Raw genomic sequence first — 25,742 nt, forward strand, 5'->3', positions numbered from 1 at the left:
CTGGATGAATGTACAGCACTTCTTCCCCAACTAACTCTTCGATCTCCCCACAGGCCTATGGAGGCATCAAACAGTACATTCACAAGGCTGCTCAGATATAACCATGTCCTCTTCCTCAGCTACACTGGCATAAGATGGAATGGAGGCTTTTTGTTGGCAGGAGTTTACATTTCCGCAACAATGGAAATAATGGTTCAAAAATGCGCTCTGCCTCTCCTTGTTGAAAGCTGGGAGAATGGTCTGCTGTCATGCCTCGCTGGTAAAACAGGGCCAGTGTCAAGGATGGAGGACCAATGGCTCAGGAAGAAGAAACAGGATGGTGACTCCTTCACCCAAGTCCCTGAGTATACAACTCATGACGAGTTGGTTCTACATTGTTATTTTGTAAGCCAAACATCCCCATACACTTAAGTAACCAGCTGCAGTATTCTAGCTGACTCTTTCTTGTTGCATTGGTGACTTTTCTTGTTGCTGTGACAAGATACCTGACAGAAGCATGTTCAAAGGAGGGAAGTTTATTTCTGGCTCATGGCTTCAAAGAGGATACTACCCCTTGCAGAGCAGTAGACATGGCAGAGCAACTCCTTGGTGGCCACACCAGGCAAAGCTCCTTCAGAGGCAGCCATCTTGACCAGGAAGCATTAAACAAGGCCAGATACAGATGCCAGCCTGGACCATAGCTGTGAAGGACCAACCCCAGTTCCAAAGTCTCCATGACAGTTCCCAAAACAGTTCCAGCTACTGGGGACCGAGTCTTGACACACGTATCCCTAGGTGGCATTTCACACTCAAATCAGAATGTTGATATACTGTCCAATAAGAAGCATTTGAAGTGCTTTTTGAGACTCCACTTTTGACTCTCTGTCAGCAGACCTGTCTCAGCACAGCTGCCCCACTTGGCACACTGTTTACTTGACAGTCACGGGCAGTTGGGTACCAATGGGTACCCACGGTGGGCAGCCTGCTCCATCTTCACATGGCGTCACCTGCCAATAACCCCTTCCTCGTGTCTTCCCAACTCTTCTCCATCAGGCCTGCTAACAAACACACACAGAATGATTCTGCACCACTTTCCCTCCAGGAGCCTCTAAATCAAAGTCTGATCTCATGTCCCACTAAATCAATATCCCCTTCTCTAGGCTAAATTTCTAATTGTTTATGCACCTGGTACACAACCATTTCTTATTTAAAACCAAATCAATAAATGGGTAGTGGGTCCCTTAAGGAAGACTAATGAATAGAAATCCCGGTTTTGCTTATCACGGTGCTGATAGCGTCAGAACCTCCCATGAGCATCAGACTCGTCCCGGGTCCACAGCAGATGACTTACAGATCATCAGGCATGAATTCAGTGGGCTGCAGTGGCCCAGGCCTCCCGTCCCAGCATGTAGGAGCAGAGGCAGGAGGGTGGAACGCTAAAGCTCTGTGGGATTCCAGATGGAATTCAAGGCCAGTCTGGGTTACATAAAGAAACCCTGACTCAAAAATACAAGGGCTAAGGAAGTAGTTGAGTGGTTGAGTGTGTGCCAGAATTCCCCAAGATTCTGGGTTCGATCCCAACAGACTGGAGAGGGAGTGGAAAGGGATGCAGAGAACTTCATACCTCGGCTCCACCATGGGCTATGGCCTGCGGTGTTGTCTGCCAGTCATGTTATTTGGTAAGAACTAGTTATTAGAAATGAATGTGAAGGCAGCCGTTATCTAGTCCCCAGTTTCTCATTACTCTCTCCTTTACTTGACTCAAGGATTTTTTTTTTACTAGACTTCCCTTCCACAGGGTGTGTTGTGTTACTTACTTAAGCTAAGCAAACACCTTTGTGAATATATTAACATGCCTTCAAAGATCCTTCCTTTATTTTCTCCTTTAAAAAATTCGCATTTATTTATTCATTCATTTATTTATTTATTTATTTATTATTTATTTATGGGGTGGCGGGTGTAAACATGCATGCCGCTGAACTTTGCGGCACAAACCTATAAAAGTCAGCTCTCTCCTTCCACCATGTGGGTCTGACTCAGGTGGGTCACCTGCCTTGATGGTAAGAGCCTTTATCTAAATAACTGTCATGCCAGCACCCTAACTTTTTTAAGTAGAACTTTATGATGTTATCCAGTCAGGCTCAGAGCATTCCTGTCTGCCTTTTTAACCTTGTAAATGATTTTGAGCTAAGCATGTCCAAATACGTGTCTGCGTTTATTTTTCTTCTTAAAATATGATTTTAAACTGAGACTACTAAGGAATTGGCACATTCCTAAAGCACTTTCCTATATGAATATTGTTGCAGGAGGAGAGGGCCTGCTTGTTCGTCCCAGCAGCCTGGCTAGCTTAGCCCCGAAATAACCACACAAAAATTGTATTAATTAAATCACTTCTTGGCCCATTAGCTCTAGCCTCTTATTGGCTAACTCTCACATCTTTATTTAATCCATATTTATTAATCTGTATATCGCCACATGGCAGTGACTTACCGAGAAAGATTTGGTATGTCTGTCTCTGGCGGCTCCATGGCGCTCCTCTCACTGACTCTGCCTCCTTTCTCCCAGCATGCCATTTAGTTTTCCCTGCCTACCTAAGTTCTTCCCTATCAACAGGCCCAAAGCAATTTCTTCATTAACCAATGAAAGCAACACAAAGACAGAAGGACCTCCTACACCAGAATATAGTTAAGGCCCCTTAGTAAAGATCCTACACTTATGTTTGAGGAGATCATTGCTTTGGACCCCAGGGCCTCCTTAGCTCATTTGGGTAGCATCATTCTTCACCCATATTTTTAGTTGCATTTGTTTGGCTCTGCACTTGCCAAGATGCTAAACCATTGTGTTAGTTACAGCGGCACCAGTGTGAGCACTCAGTGGCCAGACTACAACTTCTGCAGAGTGTTCAGTGTCTGAGACATTGAGGAAGTCCAGGTCTTCCTGCCTAATTTCTCACAGTTATTGATCTAATTATAGATGATAGAGTGGGGACAGGTTACCTAAAGCCAAGCCTTGCCCAACATGAGCAATCCAGAAGAAGCCAGGAACAATTAGAAGTGGAATCAAATGCATAGAGCCTCATGGAGTCAGGAAACAGATAGAGCTGGTGGAAGCTGATCCATGCTGTCAGCCAGTACCCTATAAAGGACACTGGCTTTTCCTCCAAATGTCTAATTATTTATGCACCTATAGGAGTGCAGAGATAAAGTAGGAGGGACTGTGACAGCAGCATAGGGTCTTAGGCTCATCACTCATTAACCATGAGTCCCAGACAAGCCATCACAGCTTCCGAGCCTTGAGCTCTCAGGGGTTAAATAAGACTGGTGAGTGTGATTATTAAATATGATGAACCATCTTTATTTAATCTTTTTTATTCTAACTTGATTATCTTACCTGCTAGGGGGGAGTACGGCATTTCCAAAAACAATTATACTCTGGGTTCTCTAGTTTGACCATGAGTAGGTTTACAGGAGAATGACTTTATTTGCAAGTGGTAAAGGAGCCTGGCCAGAGGAAATAACTAACTGGGATGTGTCTTTCTAGGCAGGGTCTTGCCTGGACCTCCTGGAATCTCTTTTCTTTATTTCCAGGTTACATGATGTTACGTTTCATATTGGGTTCAGAAACACGCAGCCAAAGTATTTTCTTAAGTTGTTTCAGTTATTTGGTCATAGTGATGGAAAAGTGAGGTAGAACATCTTATCTTGTGGTCACATTCCTGCTGCCCAGGTTTGCTGTCAGCCAAGAATAAGAGGCACACCTGCACCTGGGGGAGAGACTCTGTAGCAGATTCCGGCATCAATTCAGGTAGACAGCCATCTTCAGGGTGAACTGTCTGGCTCCCAGGGCAGCCCACTGCAGAAACTTGGAAAAGTCTATGAATGAGCAAATAGAACTAATATCTGGATGGGGTTTTTTTCTTCTGATGTCATCAAAAATAAAGACTGGACTAGGGGTCGTGCACTAGGTGGAAGTTTTGAATGTAATGTGAATGTGGACATAATTTCAGATCCCCAGCACCCATAAGGCATATTGGCACAAGCATGTAATCCCAGTACTGGAAGGCAGAAACAGGGTCTGGGGGACAGCCTGGCCAGCCAGTCTAGTCATTTGCTGAGTTTAAGGTTTATTGAGAGATCTTGTTTCAGTAACTAAAGCGAACAGTAGAGGATGACATCCAACAATGACTCCTAGTCCTCAGATGAGTTCATGGGTTCACAGACCCACACACCAGACCCACACACATACAGAGAGAGAGAGAGAGAGAGAGAGAGAGAGAGAGAGAGAGAGAGAGAGAGAGAGAGAGAGAGAGTGCAAAACATACCATACACACATATGCCCCCACACATAGAGACAGAGACCTCTAGACACCAAAACACACCATACACACATATGCCACCCCACACACAATCACATGCATACAAAACATATACACATTATGGATACACATCACACACACACACAGAGACATAGACAGAGCCACAGAGACCTCTAGACACCAAAACATACCATACACACAGATGTTCCCTCACACACAGAGACAGAGACCTTTAGACACCAAAACATACCATATACACATGCGTTCCACCCCACACAGAGACAGAGACAGAGACCTCTAGACATCAAAACATACCATACACACAGATGTTCCCTCACACACAGAGACAGAGACCTTTAGACACCAAAACATACCATATACACATGTGTTCCACCCACACAGAGACAGAGACCTCTAGAGACATCAAAACATACCATACACACATATGCCCCCCACAACCACATGCATACAAAACAAACACACATTAGATATATACACCATACACACACACACACACACACACACACACACACACACCCCACAGAGACACAGAGACAAAGAACAAGAGACAGAGATGAAGAGAAAGAAACACCACACTCTGAAGAAACAGTATCGGGATCTTCTCAGAACAAATGATAGGAACAGTAGCTCCATCTTGAAAACTCTCACCAAATCTGAGACCTCCCAGATGGAGCGCTATACTGATGGGCTGTCCAGTCACGCCAGGATCAATGTGATTCTAATGGTCACTAAGACAGCATGATTATGTTAGTCTGTGAAAAGAGAAAGAATTCAGCTCCCTTGTGGCCTGAGCAGATGGGTGACTGCATGTAGATCATTATGCCCACACTGCCCGCTGGTCTCCTGCAGCTTCAAGTACTGTAGCCCAGCAGCTAACGCGACAGATGGTTTAAAACAACAGTGATAGACAGAACAGGGCAGTTTAAAGTCAAGTGAGATGGAGTGAGGTGTGCAAGGGCCAAATGCCAGGTGACCAGGTTTTCAGGGGATCTAGTAAAAGACACACTTGGAAGCTCTATTTTTAACGTATTTTTTTTATTTCTTGCTTGTGTGCATGTCTGTGCATGCAAGCGTCACTATGCACACGTAGAAGAGGTGAAAGGACATCTTTGGGGAGCACATTCTCTCATCCTATCACAGAATTCAGTAATGAAAGTTGGGTTGTCTGTCAGGCTTAGAGGGCCAGCGCATTACCTGCTGAGCCATCTCCCAGCCCAGGTTTGGGGATTTTGAAAGCCAGCATCTCCCTGAGGCAGCTCAGAGGGTCAAGGTGTCTGCCCTCGAGCCTGATGGTCTGAGTTTGATCCCCAGAACCCCCGTGGTAGAAGGAGAAAACTGACTCACAGGTTGTTCTCTGTCCTCCACACATGCGCAGTGTCCCGCCCACCCCAATAAATAAATAAATGTAAAAAACTAATCAAATGCATTACAAGTATGGCCAGAACTGACTGCTGAAGTGGATTGTACATGTGACAAACTGTGTGGTTTATAGGCTGCTTTCTCTACAAGAATATTCTTAAGCTAGAGGTTTAGTATAAAGGATTATGAGTGTGTGCATGTGTGCGTGCATGCATGTGTGTGTGTGTGTGTGTGTGTGTGTGTGTAAGCCAGAAGACAACCCCTTCAACAACACTGACCACCTTTCTTTGAGACAGATCTTCTCATTGGGCTATAAACTTCACCAATTATGCAAGACTGGCTGGTCAATGAGCCCTGAGGATCTTCCTGTCTCTACCTCACTCTCCGGTGGGAGAATACAATCTTGTACCCACACACCAGGGCCTTATTCTCTGGGTTTCGGGCTCTAATATGGGATTTCATGCCTGCAAGGTAAGAGATTTACCAAGAGAGCCACTCCCTGCCCCAAGGGGATATATAATTTTTATCAAAGCAACCACACAAGAACTGGAGAGGTGAGCACTTGCTGTTGTAGCAAACCACTGGGGTCGATTGCCATACCCAATTTCACAACCTGCTGAAACAGCCAGTACCAGGGGACCCAATACCCTCTTCATACCACCTCAAAGGAACCGGGCACACAGGTGGTACACAGACATACATGCAGGCAAAACACCAATACATATAAAATGAATATATAAATTTTAAATTCTATTTATTTATTTATTTATTTGTTTTTTCTTAAGACAGGGTTTTTCTGTATACCCCTGGCAGTGCTGTAACTCACTCTGTAGACCAGGCTGGCCTCAAACTCACAGAGATCCACCTGCCTTTGCCTCCTGAGTGCTGGGATCAAAGGTATGTGCCACCACTGCCCAGCTAAATTTAGTTTTAAAAAGAAAGGAAAGCAATCATATGCATGAAAATACGATAGAAACATGCATGTAAATATTAGGAATGTTTATCTTTGGGTAAGATTTTGATGATTTTCTTGTTTGTAACCACAACTTTAACTTTATTTTAATCAGTTATAGAGATGAACGTGGCTATAAATTATAAGAGAATTTTGGTCAATGGATATATTTATAGTTTCCTTTTATGAGCTATAATTTCCTTTGTCACTGTGGAATGAAGCCATTATACACTTTTCAATGATAAAAGAAAATGAAATTTTTAATAATTACAATATTTTAGAACATTGGTTATTGAGTTAAGTTCTGGGAAGGAATTACATAATTTTATTTGGCAGAGTTTGCTTTTTATAAATCATGACTTTTTGTTTTCCTTTTTTTGTATTTTCTGGGCTTTCAAGTTTGTCTTTGTCGTTATTTTTTCACTGAGGAACTATATCAGAGCTGAGTATGGCACATTCCTACACCTGTACCTCAGAGGCAAAAGAAGAAAGGGTTTCAAGTTTGAGACCAGGATGCCTCCAAAGTGAAGTTCTGTCTCAAAACAAACCATAGCAGAGAGAAAAAAATTTAAATGAAATACTATTTTTTTCCTGTAACTTTTCTACACTTTTCTCTCTTCAATAACTATAATTTCCTGCAACTGTGAGAAGTTTCATTATCAAGCAAAGAAAAATATTAGATCTTAAATGATCTTCCTTCCTCTCGCAAGTCAATCAAAGATGAATTCCCCAGCCCCAGCTCCTTGAGTTCAAGAAATGAAAGAAAATTGCCCAGAGGTACTGTAGCCACAATCTGCATCTTCTGGACTTCCTGTTGGAATTTTTCATTTTCTTATTAATCTAGCTTCTCTTTGTTTCCCTTGCCCCCAAGGAAGCAGGAGCCAGTCTTCATCGTCCCCTGGGTTCTCACCTCACTCTGGCGGGAGAGCCACCTCCCGCTTCTCGCAAGTATTCTGTTCTACCTGCTCTCCCAGCTCAGTGGGGGTGGTTCCCCCTAGTAATAATCATTTACCCAGGTAAAAGAAGTAGTGAGAGCAAATGGCAATGCATCCTTTTTCCTTAAATGATAAGAGGCCACACAGTTGCGCAGAGTGTCGTCCGCTCCTAAGGCAGAAGGGACCATGATGCTGCAGAAAGGGGCCCCCCTCTTGCTGTAATGTCAGAATCTGTCATTTTCCTTTTCCCTTTGACTCTCCACCCCATCCCTTCTCACATTGTAATCTGACCATCAAGCCACCTGCAATCATTTTCTTTCTTGCAATCTCAATATGACTTCTGACCTTCAGGAGACTAACTCCCTCAAGGGAGTTGAGGGTTTCCAAACACTCCAATTTTGTTACACTGGTGTTGGCCAGAGACAAGAGAGAGAGAGAGAGAGAGAGAGAGAGAGAGAGAGAGAGAGAGAGAGAGAGAGAGAGAAGCAAACAAAAAACAACTAGGTCTTGTTCTGTTTTGTTTCTATGATGCCAAATCACCAACTATGTGGCCACTCTATCCATCCCAGCACACAGAAGCAAAACACACAGACACACAGACACAGACACACACACACAAACACAGACACACACATCTACATGATTATATATAAATATTGAGGTCACGTAGTCTCAGAAAAAATAAACCACATGATCCCCCTCATTTGCAGATTTCTAGCCTTTAGTGTGTCTCTGTGTGTGTGTCTGTGTGTGTGTGTGTTGTATGCATGTATACGAATGTACATGTAGGCATGGTATAACATATAGAAAGGAGAGCAGAAAGGATAAATATTAGCTAATGAGGAAGGAATGAATTCAGGTTAAAAGAAAATAGAGTCATGAAAGAGGATATAAAGCTAATCGCTTTTCCAGCTTGAACTCTGTCATGATTCTTTTTTCTTATTTGTGGTGGATAAATGCTTACAATGTAATTGACAGTCAAAGAGTAAAATGCTAATTAAGGCACCATGGCTTCAGAATGGCCATTCTAACTATGCAGATGTTCAATGAGATGTATAGAGATTGGAACTGGACAAGTGTTTGCTTGGATGGCTGTGTTCATGTGGTCATGTGATGATTTTATTTGTGAGTCATTACAGTAAAGTGACTTTTATATTTTAAAACCCTTCTTTCCAAAAATAAAAGAAATAAGAAGTTTTTCATTGTGTGTACTCATTGTACATGCGGACATTTTTATACACATATATAATAATGTATGCTGAGCATGTACCCTCCATGCTCTATAATCCTCCTTCTTCACTCATCACCAAACAATTTCATTTCTTTCATGTCATATATATATATATATATATGTGTATATATATATATATCATTTTATTTACATATATAAAGTCTAGTTACCACAAATGAGGGAAAAGCACATTTGTCTTTTGGAAACTGATTTAATTCACTCACAATGATCATTTCCATCTGTGCCTGTTTTCCTGGAAAATGACAAGACTTTGTTCTTTTGTTAATGAGAAAGTCTCCATTGTCTGTACCTAGAACACTGACATTTTGAATATCAGTCCTGTGCTGATGGGCACCTAGGCTTGCCATTTCTCAGTAGTGCTGCAATCAACACTCAGGTGCTGGCACTTCTGTGCTGCCTCGATTTGGAATCCTTTGGGCAAACGCTCAGGAGTGGTATAGCTGCGTCATATACTAGATCTAATTCTAGTTTTCTGAGGACTTTCTATGCTGATAAACATAGAGACTGGAATAATTTACATTTCTGTAAGGGTTCCCTTTTGTCCACATTCTTGATTCCTTATCTAAATCTTTATTTTAAAACTATGTATTTAGACAGAGTCCTAAATGTCCTAGACTAGCTTCAAACTTGTCAAACAGCTGAGGGTGACCTTAAGCCTACTTCTCCTACTGGGATTGCATGAGTGTGCCAACATGCCTGATTTATGTGATGCTGGAGATCAAACTCAGAGCCTCCTGCATGCAGTTCCCTGATGACTAGGGATGGTGAACACTTTTAAAAATATTGTCTTAGTCATTTGTATTTCCTCTTCTGAGAACTCTTTGTTATAGCTCTATAGTCTACTTATTTGCATGTGGAGGGTGGTGGTGGTTCAAGGCATGGTTTCTCTGTGTAGTTATGGCTGTCCTGGAACTCACTCTGTAGATCAGGCTGGTTTCAAACTCACAAAGATCTCTCTGTCTCAAAGAAGTGTGCCACCACTGCCTGGCTCATAGCCTACTTTTTAGATTGTGTTTTAATTTGGTTGCTTTTTTGGTGTTGAAGTTTTGGGGTTCTCTCTCTTTCTCTCTCTCTCTCTCTCTCTCTCTCTCTCTCAGTTTCTGACTTTTAGTATATTATTAACACTCATTCTCTATCACACATATAACTGGCAAATATTTTTTTCACATTCTAAAGAGGCTGATTCTTCAGTCCAATTAACCACTCTTTTTGCAATACAAAAAAATTGTTAATTTCATGAGGTCCCACTTGTTGACTGTTGATCCTATTTTCTGAGAGCCAGGATCCTAATTAGAAAGCCCTTACCTGAGTCTGCATCTTGAAGTGCACTCCCTATTCTTTCTTCTGTGAGTTTCAGGTAATGTTGAGATTTCTGATGCATTTAGTTGATTTTTGTGCAGAGGGAGAGTGGATCTAGTTTTACTAAATATAGTTTTCCCAGCATGATTTGTTGGAAGTGCTGTCTTTTCTCCAGTGTATGCTTTTGATATCTTTGTCAATGTGTGTGGACTTGAACCTGAGGTCTTACTTCTATTCCCCTGATCAGTGTGTATGTTTTAATGCCTATCTTAGTCAGGGTTTCTATTGCTGTGAAGAGATACCTTGACCATGGCAATTCTTATAAAGGAAAACATTTAATTGGGGATGGCTTACAGTTCAGAAGTTTAGTCTATGATCATCATAGCAGGAAGCAAGGCAGTGTTCAGGAAGACATGGTGCTGTAGAAGGAACTGAGAGTTTTGAGAGTTCTATGTCTTCATTGGCAGACAGAAGAAGGAAGGAGTCTGTCCCACTGGGTGTGGCTTGAGCTTATATGAGACCTCCAAGCCCACCCCCACAGTGACACACTTCCTTCAACAAGACTCCACTTACTCCAACCTCCTAATAGTGTTTTTCCTACAGACAAGCATTCTACAGAAGTCTATGATGGTCATACCCATTCAAACCAAAACAGTACCAGTACCATTCTTCTTTCTACTGTTATGACTCAACAGTGCAGTTTCAAGCTGGAAGTTGTTTTGGCTCGAGATCATTTTATCTCTCTGGGGTTTTCTGTGCTTCCATATGAGTCCTACGGCTGTTTTTTTTTTTCAGGGAGGGAGACAACTCAGTGACTAAAATAAAACTCTTTTTATTATTTTATTATTTTTAAAAAATTATTTATTTTTTTATTGTACATGTTGGATATTTTGCCTGCATGTTTGTCTGTGGAGTTCATGTGTGGAGTTCCTGCCAAGGCCAGAAGAGGGTGGTAGCATTGCAAACTGAAGTTGAGCATAGTTGGAGGTTACTGTGTGGATGCTGGGGATCAAACCTAGGTCATGTGAAAGAGCATCTCTCCAGGCCCATTCAGTCATTCTTAAAATATTGATTTTCAATTTCTATGAATAATTGTAGTTCAATTTTGATGGGGATTGCACTGAATTTGTAGATTGCTTTTGGCAATGTGGTCATTTTTACAATATTAATCCTAGTACACGGGAGGTCTTTCCATCTTCTAGTATATTCTTCATTTTTTTTTCCCTTAGTGCTTGCATGTTTTCATTGTTTGCCTTTCCCATCCTTGGTTAGGTTTGTCCCAAGGTATGTATTTTTTTAGGCAATTTGTGAATGTTGTTTCCATGTTTTCTTTCTTAGTCTCTCATATATAGGAAAACTTCTGGTTTGCTTTAATTTTGAAGCTTGCTATTTTGCTGAAATATTTATCCTGTGACAGGTTTTAAATGTTCTGACATGTCCAAGGTAGTCTCGACTCTTTTTTAAAATTCAAGTTATCATTTTATTGTATTGAAGTTGTGCCTGCACATATATCTGTGCACCATACACATGTCTAGTGCCCATAAAGCCAGACAAAGGTTTCAGATCCTCTGAAACTAGAGTTAAGCATGATTATGAACCACCATGTGGATGTTGGGGATAAAACCTGAGGCCTCTGGAAGAGCAGCCAGTGGTCTCTTAACTGCTGGTTGTCTCTCCAGGCCCAGCATCCTGGACTCTCTTAAGCTACATACACAGTCCTAAGACATGCCCTGCTCCTTTAGAATTAATCTTCAACACTGTGGAAACTTGAACCCAATGCTTATTTTCTTCTATTTGGATCCTACAAGCTAGAAAGTTCACTTATTAGAGAAATTATTCTGTCCCCCATTGAATTGAATCTACTTGTATTGTGTTTAGTTCTCATTATGACCTGAGATCCAGTTCTTTATGGCCAATTTTGCCCCATCAGCCTCCCTTTCCCAGGCTATGACCATATTAATTTGACTGCAGTGGCTATGTGGTTTCTCATATCTGAAGCAAATCTTGGCTGCTCTTGGCTACTTAGCCTCCATGTAAACTTTGAAATTGTTTTATTCTAAATAACGCAAATCAACTTTAAAATGCTCTATTGATTCTAATTGGAAGTTCATTTAAATGCACATTAATTTGGTAAGAAGCTTTTCAATGATGGCAAACAAGCTCTTGTTCCATTTGTTTGGATCTTGATTTACTTTTTCAGATAAATCCTTTCACTATTAATTTTGTTCATGTTCTGCATGTTGGTGATCATAGTCATTCACTAGAAGAATGTTTGTTTTTCAGCATCTACTGCATTCCAGGATGAAGAATACTGACTTAAATCACAATCTCCACTCAGGAGTAGGTGACATGTTGGCTTGAATCTATTCGGTGCTGTCAAAAGCAGAATCTCAAACTGAGTAAATTATAAGCAATATTTAGCTCAAACAATTCAGGAGTCTGAGATGTCCAAGAACATTCACGGTGCCGGCATCTGTCAATGACCTGTTAACTTGAAGGAAGGGTAAGCAGAACTGAGCAACAGAGAAAGAGAGGAAACTGAACCTATACTCCACCAAAGGGCCCATTCCCTAGTCCCTGTCCCATGTATGTTATGTTAGAAGAACATTAATTCATTCAGGGATATTTGCCTTTAAAAATATTTGTTTATTTACTTGTGTATCCATCTAAGTATATGTATTGCATCATGTGCATGCAAGAGCCCTCAGAGGTCAGAACAAGCATCATATACATTGGAACTGGAATTACAGATGGTTATGAGCCACTGTGTGAAGGCTGCACACTAAACCCAGGTCCTCTGCTAGAGTACCCAGTGCTCTTAACCCCTGAGTCATCCTCCAGCCTGCTAATCACCTTTTAAAGGTGCTGCCTCTTAATACCAGCTCAGTGGCAGTCAAATACCAACAGCGGTGTGGAAACAGTCAAACCACAGCACACACCTTCTCCATTTCCTTCTATTTTACATGAATTTTATTTATTCAGTGTGTGTGTGTGCAGGACATTTTGTGGGAATGAGTTCTTGCTTCCCACCTTGTGAATCCTGTGCTCTAACTAAAGCCAGGTTTCATAGCAAGACAAGAGCCTTTCTTTATCCGTTGATTCACTTCACAAGCCTACTCATGTCAATTCATTGGTTTATTTTTGATGTAGTAAAAAGTGTTGTTTTTGACTCTCCACACATTCCCAAATTCTTTATTTTAGATTTAATTGTGTGCATGTGTATGTGCAGGTGCCCACTGATCAGAAAGGGGCATTGGATCCTCTGGAGCTAAAGCTATAGGCACTTGTGGGCTGACTATGTGAGTGCCAGGAACTGAACTCTCACCTTCCAACAGAGCTGCCCTTAACTGCTGAGCAATCTCTCCAGCCATCCATATTAATTCTAGTGTTTAGTTGGGCCATTTAGGCTGGGAAATTTATAAAGAAAAAATATATAGTTTTACATTTTTCTCCAGGGGTTTTCTTTTCCTATTTACTGAATTTTTAGAGCCTCCAAAATAGTTTATTACTACTAATAGAGGTAGGATGCAGAACTAGCTAGTCCAGACCTCAAAGTTTTTAATGGCTTTAAGTAAACAGGCATTTTATACTTAAGTATATTCTTTCCCTATTTTATTTAGTATTATATTGGGACTGGCATGTCCATAACTGTGGAATTATGACATTTCTCTTTATTGATTTGATAAACAGTGTTGATATCATAATACCATGCATTCCTGGAATCAAATTAACTTATTATTACTTATCCATACTTTAAAGATTTTTCTTACCAGAACAGGTAGCCTGCTCACCGACCTCTGCTCTTCTGTTCTCCTACATCCAATCCCTCAGGCTTTTCCCTGATGCTGCAATAGAACACAAGCTGCAGCCTCCCCACCCTATCTATGTCTCCTGTGGGTTGCACAAGCCATCCCTTCCCCAGATTTGTGGCTGTGTCCCGGCCCCAACTCAGTCAGACATCCCTTTCTCAACCACAGGTCCTGCCTGCAAGCAAACCAGTCGGCTGCCAACAAACCATCTCCACTCTCTCTGTTCCCCTGGAACCAATTGCTCAGTCTACTCCCTAGTGCTGCGACAGATAACTAGCCATGAGCTTCCTTCCCTCCTCGCCCTCTTTCCAGTGGATCCTCTGTGACATCCCCTCCTGACTTCCTTTCCACATTTAGCACTACATCCCAGCCTCTGACACCAGCAGGCACTCCCTGGGAACACAGCAGCCTAGTAGGCTAGTAAGACAAGCAACACAGAGATATCACACTCTCTAAAAATCCAGAGAGAAAACAGAAACCAAGGAAAAACAGCCACCCATATCAATTGTCTCAATTCCCCAGGAAAATGACATAGACTAATAGATTTGATGCTAAAATGGGACCTATCCTTCTGTTGTATCTAAGAAACATACCTCAATATCAAGGATAGACATTACCTCAGGGTAAAAGTTTTGAAAAAGACCTCCCAAGCAAATGGACCTAAGAAGCAAGCTGGTGTACCATTTTAATATCTAACAAAATAGACTTTGAGCCAAAACTAATCAAAAGAGATGGGGAAGAATTTTTGTAAAAGAAACATTAGTGCAGTTTAAATCACATATTGACCCTCACACACTGATAATGAGAAACTTCAATGCCTGACTGTTAGCAATGGACAGGTTATCCAGACAAAAACTGAACAGACAAATACTGGAGCTAGCAGACATTATGAACCTAACTAACATTTACAAAACATTTCATCCAAACACAGAAGAATATGACTTCTTTGTTCCTCACGAGACTGTGTCCAAAACTGACCACTTATTCAGATACAAAGCATGTCTCAACAGATACAACAAAATTGAAAGGACTCAGCCCACAGTGGATTAAAGTTGGACATCAACAACAACAGAAACAACAGAGAGCTTACAAACTCATGGAACGGAACAACTCTCTATTGGATTGAAATGGGTCAAGACAGGAAAAAAATTAAAGACTTTCTGGAATCCAATGAAAATGAGTACACAGTATACCGAAACATAGAATACAAAGAAAAAGGCGCTAAGAGGAAAGTTCAGAGTCCTAAGAGCCTACATAAAACATTGGACAGATCTTACACTAACAACTTAACAGCACATCTGAAAGCTCAAGGACAAAAAGAAGTAAGCACACTCAAGATGAGTAGATGGCAAAAAATAACTGAACTGAAGGCTGAACTCAATAAAATAAAAACAAAGAGAACAATACAAAAAGTCAGTGAAACAAATAATTAGTTCCTTGAGAAAATCAACAAGATAGACAAACCCTTATCCAAACTAACTAAAAGACACACAGAGAAAGTATTCAAATTAACAAAATCAGAAAGTAAAAGGGGGACATAACAATAGACACCATGGAAATTTGGAAAATCAAAAAGACATGCTTTAAAAACCGATACTCCACAAAATTGGAGAATCTAAAAGAAACGGGTAGTTTTCTTGATAGGAACCACTTACCAAAGTTAAATCAAGATCAGATAAAAAATTAAAATAAACGATAATTCCAACTGAAATAGAAAAGGCTCTTAAAATTAAAATTCTCCCAAAAGCATCAAGAACAACAACAAAAAAGCCCAAGGCAAGGTGATTTTACCACAGAATTCTACCAGACTTTCAAAGAGTTAACACCAAATTTCTCCGATTATTCCACCAAATAGAAACAGAAGGAACACTGCCTGATGTGTTTTTATGAGGATGCAGTTAAACTGATACCCAAACCACATAAAGATTTAAGAAATGAGAATTACAGATCAATTTCCCTTATGAGCATGGATGTAAAAATACTTGCAAACCAAATCCCAGATCACATCAAACAAATCATCCACCATGATCAAGTAGTCTTCATCCAAGAGATGCAAGCATGGTTCAATATATGAAAATCAATAAATGAAATCAACCATATGAACAAATTGAAAGAAAAAGTAAAAACACATGATTATGTCATTTGATGTAGAAAAGGCCTTTAACACAACCCAACACTCCTTCACGATAAAAGTCCTAGAGTGATTAGAGAAACAAGGAACATACCTCAACATAATAAAGGCAATTTACTATAGCCAACATCAAATCCAATGGAAAGAAACTCAAAGCAATTTTACTAAAATCAGGAACAAGACAAGGTTGTCCACTTTCTCCATATCTATTCAACATAGTGCTTGAAATTTCAGCTAGAGCAATAACACAACTGAAGGTGATATGATAATGTACATAAGTACCCTAAAAATTCCAGCAGGTAACTCGTACAGCTGATAAACACTTTCAGCAAAGTAGCTGGGTACAAAATTAATTTTAAAAAAACAAAAAGAAAAGAAAGGAAGGAAGGAAGGAAGGAAGGAAGGAAGGAAGGAAGGAAGGAAGGAAGAAAGAAAGTGTAGTGAGGAGCAGCAGGCTGTATTCCTGTCGCCTGGCTCTTGGCCTCCTGGCTAGCTTATGCCCCGAAATAACAACACACAAACTGCATTCATTTAAATACTGCCTGGCCCATTAGTTTCAGCCTCTTACTCACATCTTGACTAACCCATTTCTAATAATCTGTGTAGCACCACAAAGTGGTGTCTTTCCAGGAAAGATTCAGCATGTCTGACCTGGTGGCTGGCTCCATCGCTACTGTCCCAGAGAGGAGAGGCGGGGCAATTGTCTGAGCCATCTACCTCACTTCCTTCTTCCTGTTCTGTCTACTCCACCCACCTATGTTCTAACCTATTAGGCCAAGCAGTTTCTTTATTAATTAACCAATGAAATCATCAGATAGAAGACACACCTACATCAAGGAAGGAAGGAAGGAAGGAAGGAAGGAAGGAAGGAAGGAAGGAAGGAAGGAAAGAAGGAAGGAAGGAAGGGAGGGAAAGGAAAATAGCACTCCTACATACAAATGACAAACAAACTGAGAAAGTAATCAGGGAAACAACACCTTTCACAATAGCCTCAAATAATATAAAATATGGTGGGATAACTCTAACCAAACAAGCTAAAGACCTGTAAACTTGTGTGATAAAAGCTTCAAGTCTATGAAGAACATATCATAGGATAGAAAAATCTTTATGGTTATGAATCACAAGGACTAACATGTAAAATGAGGGGCCTGCTCATTGGGGTTTCTGCCCTGCCCAGTTCCCTACAGCCGGCAAGCCCCAAAGAAAATCACACAGAGTCTACTTTAGGCTATAAACTGATTGGCCCATTAGCTCATGCTTCTTATTAGTTCTTGTAGCTTATATTAATCCATTGTTCTTATCTATGTTAGCCACATGGCTTGGTACCTTTCTCAGCAGGGCAGCTCACATCTTGCTTCTTAGGTGATTGAGACAGGACTGCAAGGAATGGGCTTCCTCCTTCCTAGAATTCTCCTGTTCTCATCACCCCACCTCTACTTTCTGTCTGGTTGACCCACCTATACTTCCTGCCTGAGCAATCAGCATTTATTTAAAACATGATTGACAGAATACAGACAATTCTCCCGTACCACTAACATAGTAAAAATGGCTATCCTACCAAAAGCAACCTACAGATTCATTACAATCCCCACCAATTTCTAACCCAATTCTTTAGAGACCTTGAAAGGACAATTCTCAACTATATATGGAAAAAAACAGAACCCTCAGGATTGCTAAATCAACCCTGAACAATAAAACAACTGCAGGAGGTATTGCCATCCATAATTTCAAGTTGTACTACAGAGCTATAGTAATAAGAAACTGTATGGTGTTGGCATTTTTAAACAGACACGTTGATGAATGGAATAAAATTGAAGACCCAGACATAAAACCACATACCCATGGGCATATGATTTTTGTTAAAGAAGCTAGAAATACACACTGGAAAAAAAGACAGCACCTTCAACAAATGGTGCTGGTGAAATTGGATGTCTATCGTGGATCAAAGAGATCAACATAAAACCAGATACACTGAACCTGATAGACGAGACACTGGAGAATACCCTTGAATACTTCGGCATAGAAGACAGCTTTCTAAACAGAACACTAATATTGTAGACACTAAGATCAACAGTTAATAAGTAGACCTCATGAAACTTAAGACTTCTGACATCAATGGTGTAGGAGGTCCTTCTGTTTATGTGTTGCTTTCAGTGGTTGAATAAAAAAACTTCTTGGCCTGGTAGGGCAGAACTTAGGTGGAGAAGACAGAACTGAATTCTGGGTAGAAGAAAGAAGAGTGAGAGAGAGCCGCCATGGAGACGCCAGATTCAGACATGCTGAATCCTTCCCGGTAAGCCACAACCTCGTGGTGAACACAGATTAATAGAAATGGGTTAAATCAAGATGTAAGAGTTAGCCATTAGGAGGTTAGAGCTAATGGCCAGGCAGTGTTTAAATTAATACAGTTTCTGTGTGATTATTTCGGGTGTAAGCCAGCCGGATGACAAGCAATTCCATCCTTGTTGCCAAGGAGGGAACAAAGGGCCACCCTCCTCAGCAGCCCACTCCCTACTACAAACATCTGCAGGGCAAAGGATACTGTCAATCTGGCAAAGCAGTAACCTACAAAATGAGAAATGATTTTTACTCACTCTACATCTGATAGAGGACTAATATCCAAAATGTGTAAAGAACCAAGAAACTAGATATTAACAAACCAAATAATCCTATTAAAAATGGGGTACAGATCTAAACAGGGAATTCTCAATAGAGGAATCTCAAATGGCTGAGAAGCACTTAAAGAAATGTTCAACATCCTTAGTTACCAGGTAAATGCAAATCAAAATGACTCTGAGATTCCATCTAACACCTGTCAGAATGGCTAAGATCAAAAACACAAGACAGTTAATGCTAGCAAGGATGTGGAGCAAGGAGAACACTCCTCCATTTCTTAGGGGAGTGTAAACTTGTACAGTCACCAAGGAAATCAATATGACAGTTCCTCAGAAAACAGAGAATTGGACTACCTCAAGACCCATCTCGACCACTCTTGGGCATATACCCAAATGATGCTCCATATATCACAATGACATTTGCTAAACTATGTTCATAGCAGCTTTATTCATAATAGCCAGAAACTGGAAACATCCTAAATGTGCCTCAACAGAAGAAGGGATAAACAAAATGTGGTACATTTACACAGTGGAGTATCACTCAGCTGTTAAAGAACTGACATGATGAAATTTTCAGAATAGATGAAACTACACAAAAATCATCCTGAGTGAGGAAACTCAGACCAAGAAGCACAAATACAGTATGTATTCACTTATAAGTGGATATTGGTTGCTAAGTAAATGATAACCAAGCTACAATTCATAGAACCAGAGATAAAGAGAAGATGCACAGATCTCCCAGGGAAGGGGAAACAGAATAGATTTTGTAGGTGGATGGGGGCAGGTAGGGATGGGAATCAAGAGGTGGGGAGGGAGAGGGTGTAGAGAGAGATGGCTCAAATTAGGAGATCTTTGGAGGGTGGTTTGGAAACGTAGTACAGTGTAAACTTTCTGAAATCTATGAGGATGATTCTTGTAAGAACTAGCAATAGGACATATGAATTCTCAACTAGCCACCTTTAGGAGTCCTGAGGCAAGGCTTCCATCGGCAGAACTGGGTTGCATTTGGCTGAGTTGTTGGCCCAAGGGGTCCTGTGGAGATCCCCAAACAACCCAGGCCTATGCTAAGACAGAGGGTTGCTCTCCACAAATGGAAAACAGGGCCCTATTGCTGGGGATATCATCCACGAAGCTCACTGAACATGGAAAGGTCGAGCCGGTGCCTGTATGGAGCCTTCATCGCTGTGGTCTAGTTTTAATCTCTTAAGTGGGGGAAGGCACCTGCAGGCTGCTGAGAGACAAATGTGAACACCAAACCAGCCACAAAACCTTTGGCTGACAATCTGTCCTGAGTGCAAGATGTGCTGGAGCCATGGTGGAGCAGATGGTGGAGCACTTGGGGGAGTGGCCAAGCAACAGCTGCAGGACTCCCTGACAGTGAGCTCATCCCCCACACTGTTTGGATGACTAGGACCTGGACTGGATAGCTCAGAGACCTAGGGTAAAACCAAACAGGACTGGTCTTAACATAGAGAGAAATTAAAATAAATTTTTAAAAAGATTTTTTTAACCAATGTTTTTATTTTAGAAATGCTCATTTATTCGGTAAGAGATGGGTGTGCTATGCTAGTATAATTATAAATGTCAGGTTTTCGGATTACATTTACACTGAATTCACTGAGTGAATCGTAAGGCTTGTATTCCATCCTCCCCTAATCATCTCCTCAAAGTTGTAGCATTTTACAGACTCAAACTGTGGCGTCTGGAAGAGCAGCACTGACACTCTGTGAAGATGTATGCAAAATGCATAGTTCTGGCTAAACCCTGATCTGGAAAAACAAAACGGAAAACATGTTATCAACATCCCTAGGTGCTCTGTGTTCACAGGAAGGCTGCGCTCACTTCTTTTAAAGTTTATGTAGAACCATGGATACCTGGGAACCCCTCTAGAGTCAAGTTTCTTGCCAACCCTAAAATAGCTCCCTCAATTAAGATATCTTCTTCCCTGCTCCCCTATCCACCCTTCCTCCATCCCAACCATCCTATTCCTCCAGGGTCTCCCCATCCTCCCCTCCTCACTTTTCTCTCCCCATCTCCCCTTACCTCCACCCCACCCCCACCCCCACCCCCACCCCCAAGATCCCAATTTTTGCCTGGCAATCTAGTCTACTTCCAATGTCCAGGAGGATAACTATATGTTTTTCTTTGGGTTCACCTTCTTATTTAGCTTCTCTAGTATCACGAATTATAGGCTTCCTTTATTTATGTCTAGAATCCACTTATGAGTGAGTACATACCAAATTCATCTTTTGGGGTCTGGGTTACCTCACTCAGAATAGTGTTTTCTATTTCCATCCATTTGCATGCAAAGTTCAAGATGTTATTGTTTTCTTACCACTGAGTAGTACTCTAATGTGTATATATTCCACACTTTCTTTATCCATTCTTCCATTGAAGGGCATCTAGGTTTTCAGGTTCTAGCTATTACAAATAATGCTGCTATGAACATAGTTGAACAAATGCTTTTGTAGTATGATAGGGCATCTCTTGGGTATATTCCCAAGAGTGGTATTGCTGGATCCTGGGGTAGGTTGATCCCGAATTTCCTGAGAAACCGCCACACTGATTTCCAAAGTGGTTGCACAAGTTTGCATTCCCACCAGCAATGGATGAGTGTACCCCTTACTCCACATCCTCTCCAGCAGTTCCCAGGTATCCATGGAGATGTCACCAGCTAGTTCCTTGGGCAGCTGAGGAGAGGGAGCCTGAAATGGCCCTTTCCTATAGCCAAACTGATGAATATCTTGCATATCACCATTGAAGCTTCATCTGGCAAAGGATGGAGATAGAGACAGAGCCCCACATTGGAGCACTGGACTGAGCTTCCAAGGCCCGAATGAGGAGCTGAAGGAGGGAGAACATCAGCAGGGAAGTCAGGATTGCGAGGGGTGCGCCCACCCACTGAGACGGTGGGGCTGATCTAATGGGAGCTCACCAAGGCCAGCTCAAATGGGACTGAAAAAGCACGGGATAAAACCAGACTCTCTGAACATGGCTGTCAATGAGGGCTGACTGAGAAGCCAAGGACAATGGCACTGGGTTTTGATCCTACCGCATGTACTGGCTTTGAGGGAGCCTAGTCTGTTTAGATGCGCACCTTCCTGGACCTGGATGGACCGGGGAGGACCTTGGACTTCCCACAGGGCGGGGAACCCTGACTGCTCTTTGGACTGGAGAGGGATGGGGAGGGGATTAGGGAGGAGGAGGGAAATGGGAGGTGGGGAGGAGGCGGAAATTTTTAATAATAAAAGATTAAAAAAAACTTTATGTAGAACTTGATATGGAGCCATCCAACCATGCTATTTGTATTTAATTCTTGCTAACTGTGGCACTCAAGGATTCTACTTCTTGGATCCATCTTAACACTTTACATTTTGCTAAGAAGTCATCTGCATCTTTATAACTTAATTGTCAGAGTGGTACTATGCTGCTTTACTGTATTTATCCTCTTCCATCATGGGGTTCCTGGCCTGGCCTGATTTTCCGAGGTCATGTGGAACCTTCAGAAAGTCCCCCCGAAACAGTCAAGCAGAAATCATGGAAGGATGTCTTTGTGGTATAGCTAAGTCTCCCTTTTATGACAGGAGTAACTGGGACTGAACTGTGCAGTTACAGAAAATTCCCACTTTCTGCGTTTTCAGATCTTGCCCTAAAAAGAAGGATTTTGTGGTGTGCACACTAGCTTTGTTCCTTCTCCAAGATTTTATTTGCCCTTTTAAAAATGTATGAAAACCCTATCCATTAAATGCCTGGATGTCTTACCCTTTGCAAATGTTCTAATCAGATAGGGTTTCAAAAGTCACATGACTGTAAGTTTTGCATTCAAATTGACCCAGGATTTTTTTTGTATATGTGTGTGTGTGTGTGTGTGTGTGTGTGTGTGTGTAGCATAATTTGTATTGGGAGTTTTTCAGCTCGCTGATGAACTGGCCTTGTGTTCATCATTTTAGTGGGGTTATTACAAAGACGCCCTTCACAAAGTTAATTTGAATCTCGTGTTGCAGACCAGAGATTTCTGATCTATAACAATCTATTTTATAAGCGTTCACAGAAGCAAGTGCTTACATTGCGGTCTTTCTTTTGTGGTATATTTAGGTCTCTTTTTAAGTATCTGGACTCAAGACCATCTTAGCCTCCTGTTCCTGGCAGTCCTTTGCTAAGCACATCCTTTGCGTCCAATAAATAGTGCTGAGTGTAGAAAAGGGGCCGTGATCCTGTGTCCTACCTCAGAGAATTAGCCAGTGACTGCTGGATGATATTTTCCCCTCTAATCAAACTGTCCCTCTCCTAAACCCCATGGTGGGACATGAATAAGAGAGATAGAAACAGAAGTAGCAAAGGGGTGTTCATTGCTTTCAAAAGTTTCAGAAATAAAACACGGAAGAATGGAGCTTTTGACATTGAAATCTTCTACAGACAGAAGATGTTCAGTCTAAAGCAAATAAAACACGGCATTTTCAAGATCTTGGATTCATTCCTGCTTTTCTTTTCTTTTTTTTTTTTTCTTCTGGGAATGAAATCTAAATTTAAATCCTAAATATTCTGTAATATGTGTTCTTCGACCTAAAGTCCTAGAAAAATAAGACAAAGGCTTAAAAATTGTTCTGGTTTTTGTCTGAATCTTAAGCCTGACAGTTACAAAATAGCGGGCCCCCCCATACCTCCAAAATGTTCCTTTTAAATACTGACACTCAGAATTCACTCCTATCCTCAATGTGGCAACAGCTGTGTCTGCCATAGTACAGCCCCCTCAACTGATAATAAAAGACTAATAAAAGACTCAGAGAAATGGGCACAGCGGTGTCTGCAGAAAATAGGTAATATGTGTGCTGGGCCAAGGATAGTCTGGAAAGCAGGAATTTACTCTGGGTTAATAGAGAAAATGCAATGGAATTCAAATGGCATGAAAATACAGAAAATGAGATTTAGTAACGGGAGGATGAAGAAGGCTGTTTGGCCTTCAGGTAAATAGTGTGTTCCTATTGTTTAGGGAAATGGGTGTGCCAATCATACACTGTGATTCTACAACCACAAACACCAAACATCAGTGTCCTTTAAACACCCAGACTTGGCTTCAAGATTTCACAAAGGTATGTTTAGCAAGACCCAAAGTCAATTTAATGTTTTCTTTAGAATCAACACCTAAGTTATTTATAAAGCATAATGACAGAGCTTGTGTCCAGACTGTACCAATGTTTACAATAAAAAGCAGTCCCCAATCTGATGTCATAACACTAACTGGTGAGACTTCTTATGACATTCTCCCCTTGTAGCTAGGGTCTCCATAAAGCAGAAGGCTGATCAGAGGAGCTGGAGAGATGGCTCCTTTGGTAAAGAGTACTGGCTGCTCTTTCAAAAGACCTGGGTTCAATTCCCAACACTCACATGGCTCACAACTGTCTGTAACTCCAATTCCAGGGAACTCAATGCCTTCTTCCTCTGTGGGCAGCAGGCATGCACACAGTACACAGACATACATGCAGACAAAACACCAAGACACATAAAATATTTTTTAAAAGCCTCTGACCTGGGCCTCCTTTATTGACTTAACAAAGTGATGTTGAGTGACCTGAACTGTCCTGCCTCTGGGAAACATAGTCCTCTTCTAGAAACTTCCTATGGTTGGAATTCCACAGCATTTCAGAAAATTGGAGACACACCTGAAGACAATCATCATCCCAGACACAGCGGTTGCAGCTCCAAAGGGCTGTGATGCCCACTTCCTATCTGTGCCCTCCGTAATCATGTAGACTCAAATGAAGTCAGAAAGAAAAAAGCTTAACTTCAGGTGTGTCATAGTTTATGGTTTGTGCATTTTGGTTACACAGATGTGTAACTATAAAGTGCTAAGATCCATGTCTCTTGGCAGTGAACTTTTCCTTCTTTTTCAGCCTCTGCCCCCAACACCAGGCACACTCTCCATCATTGGGAGACCAAGAATATTAAACACTATTTTCATGCCTCTAATTATCACACTTGCTAATTTTACTCATAGAGTAATAGAAACTTTAGCACTTTCTTTCGGATACAAACTCCCAGATATTAACCTTAAAACCCAGAATCCTGATGCCCCGATGGCCATCTTCCTCTGGACAGATCTCACTTCACTTAGTTTGCTGTTTCACAAGTGCACAAGATTACAAGGAAGAATCCAGCACTTATACCATGGCCCTGCTCCAGACAACCAAGCCAAATCTACCAATGAGTAGCTATGATGCTCAGGAAAGGTCAAGGCCTTCTCTTCTGTGGAATACATGAAGTATCATACCCTGGACTCAGCTGACCTGTAGAGCTGGAATTTATTTACCCCAGGTCACTGAGAAGGAACAAGGCTAGTAATTCTGATGCTCTTTCCTGTGCTCAGGCCCACTCCTCACAGTGAGGTGCTGGGTGACTGTGAATCCAGCTGAGATAAATACTTGAGCGGAAGTACTACTGAAGAGAACCCAACCGTGGCCTTCCCAAAATAGCAGCATTATCTTCCAGATGCCCCTGTTGAGAAGGTATTTGCAGGAGCCTTGAGGACAGGAGCTACCAACAGGGCAGATGAAGGAACAATGGAAGAACACTCCTATTGGGTCCCAGCATTACCTTTGCTTTTTGGTTTTGGTTTTTTGTTTTGGTTTGGTTTGGTTTGGTTTTTTTGTTTTTGTTGTTGTTGTTGTTTTGTTTTGTTTTGTTTATTCTGTGATGGGGGATTGCTATGCAGCTCAGGGTGGCCTGGCTCCAAAGCCTCTTAAAATTAAAGAATTGTACTAAATTATCTCCATGAGGGACCTAAAATCTTTGGCCTGTCGCAGAGTCAGGCAAACAGCTAGCCAGACCCACAGAGAAATTCCTAAAGCTGATAACTCTCCTTGTAGGAGTTTTTCTCAACGACTGCGATCAACATTTTCATGCACATCATGATAGAGAGAAAGACAGGTCTCTCAATGATTCGTATAGAGAAAAGTCCTGGAGAGCTATATCCCAGGCCTTGGGGATTACCAGCTAATTTTGTCTCATCCTAGCAGCTGAGTTTTATAGAATCTATATCCCTAATATAAAGCGACACACATATTTGGACAAGAAAGAA

Source organism: Arvicola amphibius, chromosome 8, assembly GCF_903992535.2.
Source record: "Arvicola amphibius chromosome 8, mArvAmp1.2, whole genome shotgun sequence".
NCBI classification, from domain to species: domain Eukaryota; kingdom Metazoa; phylum Chordata; class Mammalia; order Rodentia; family Cricetidae; genus Arvicola; species Arvicola amphibius.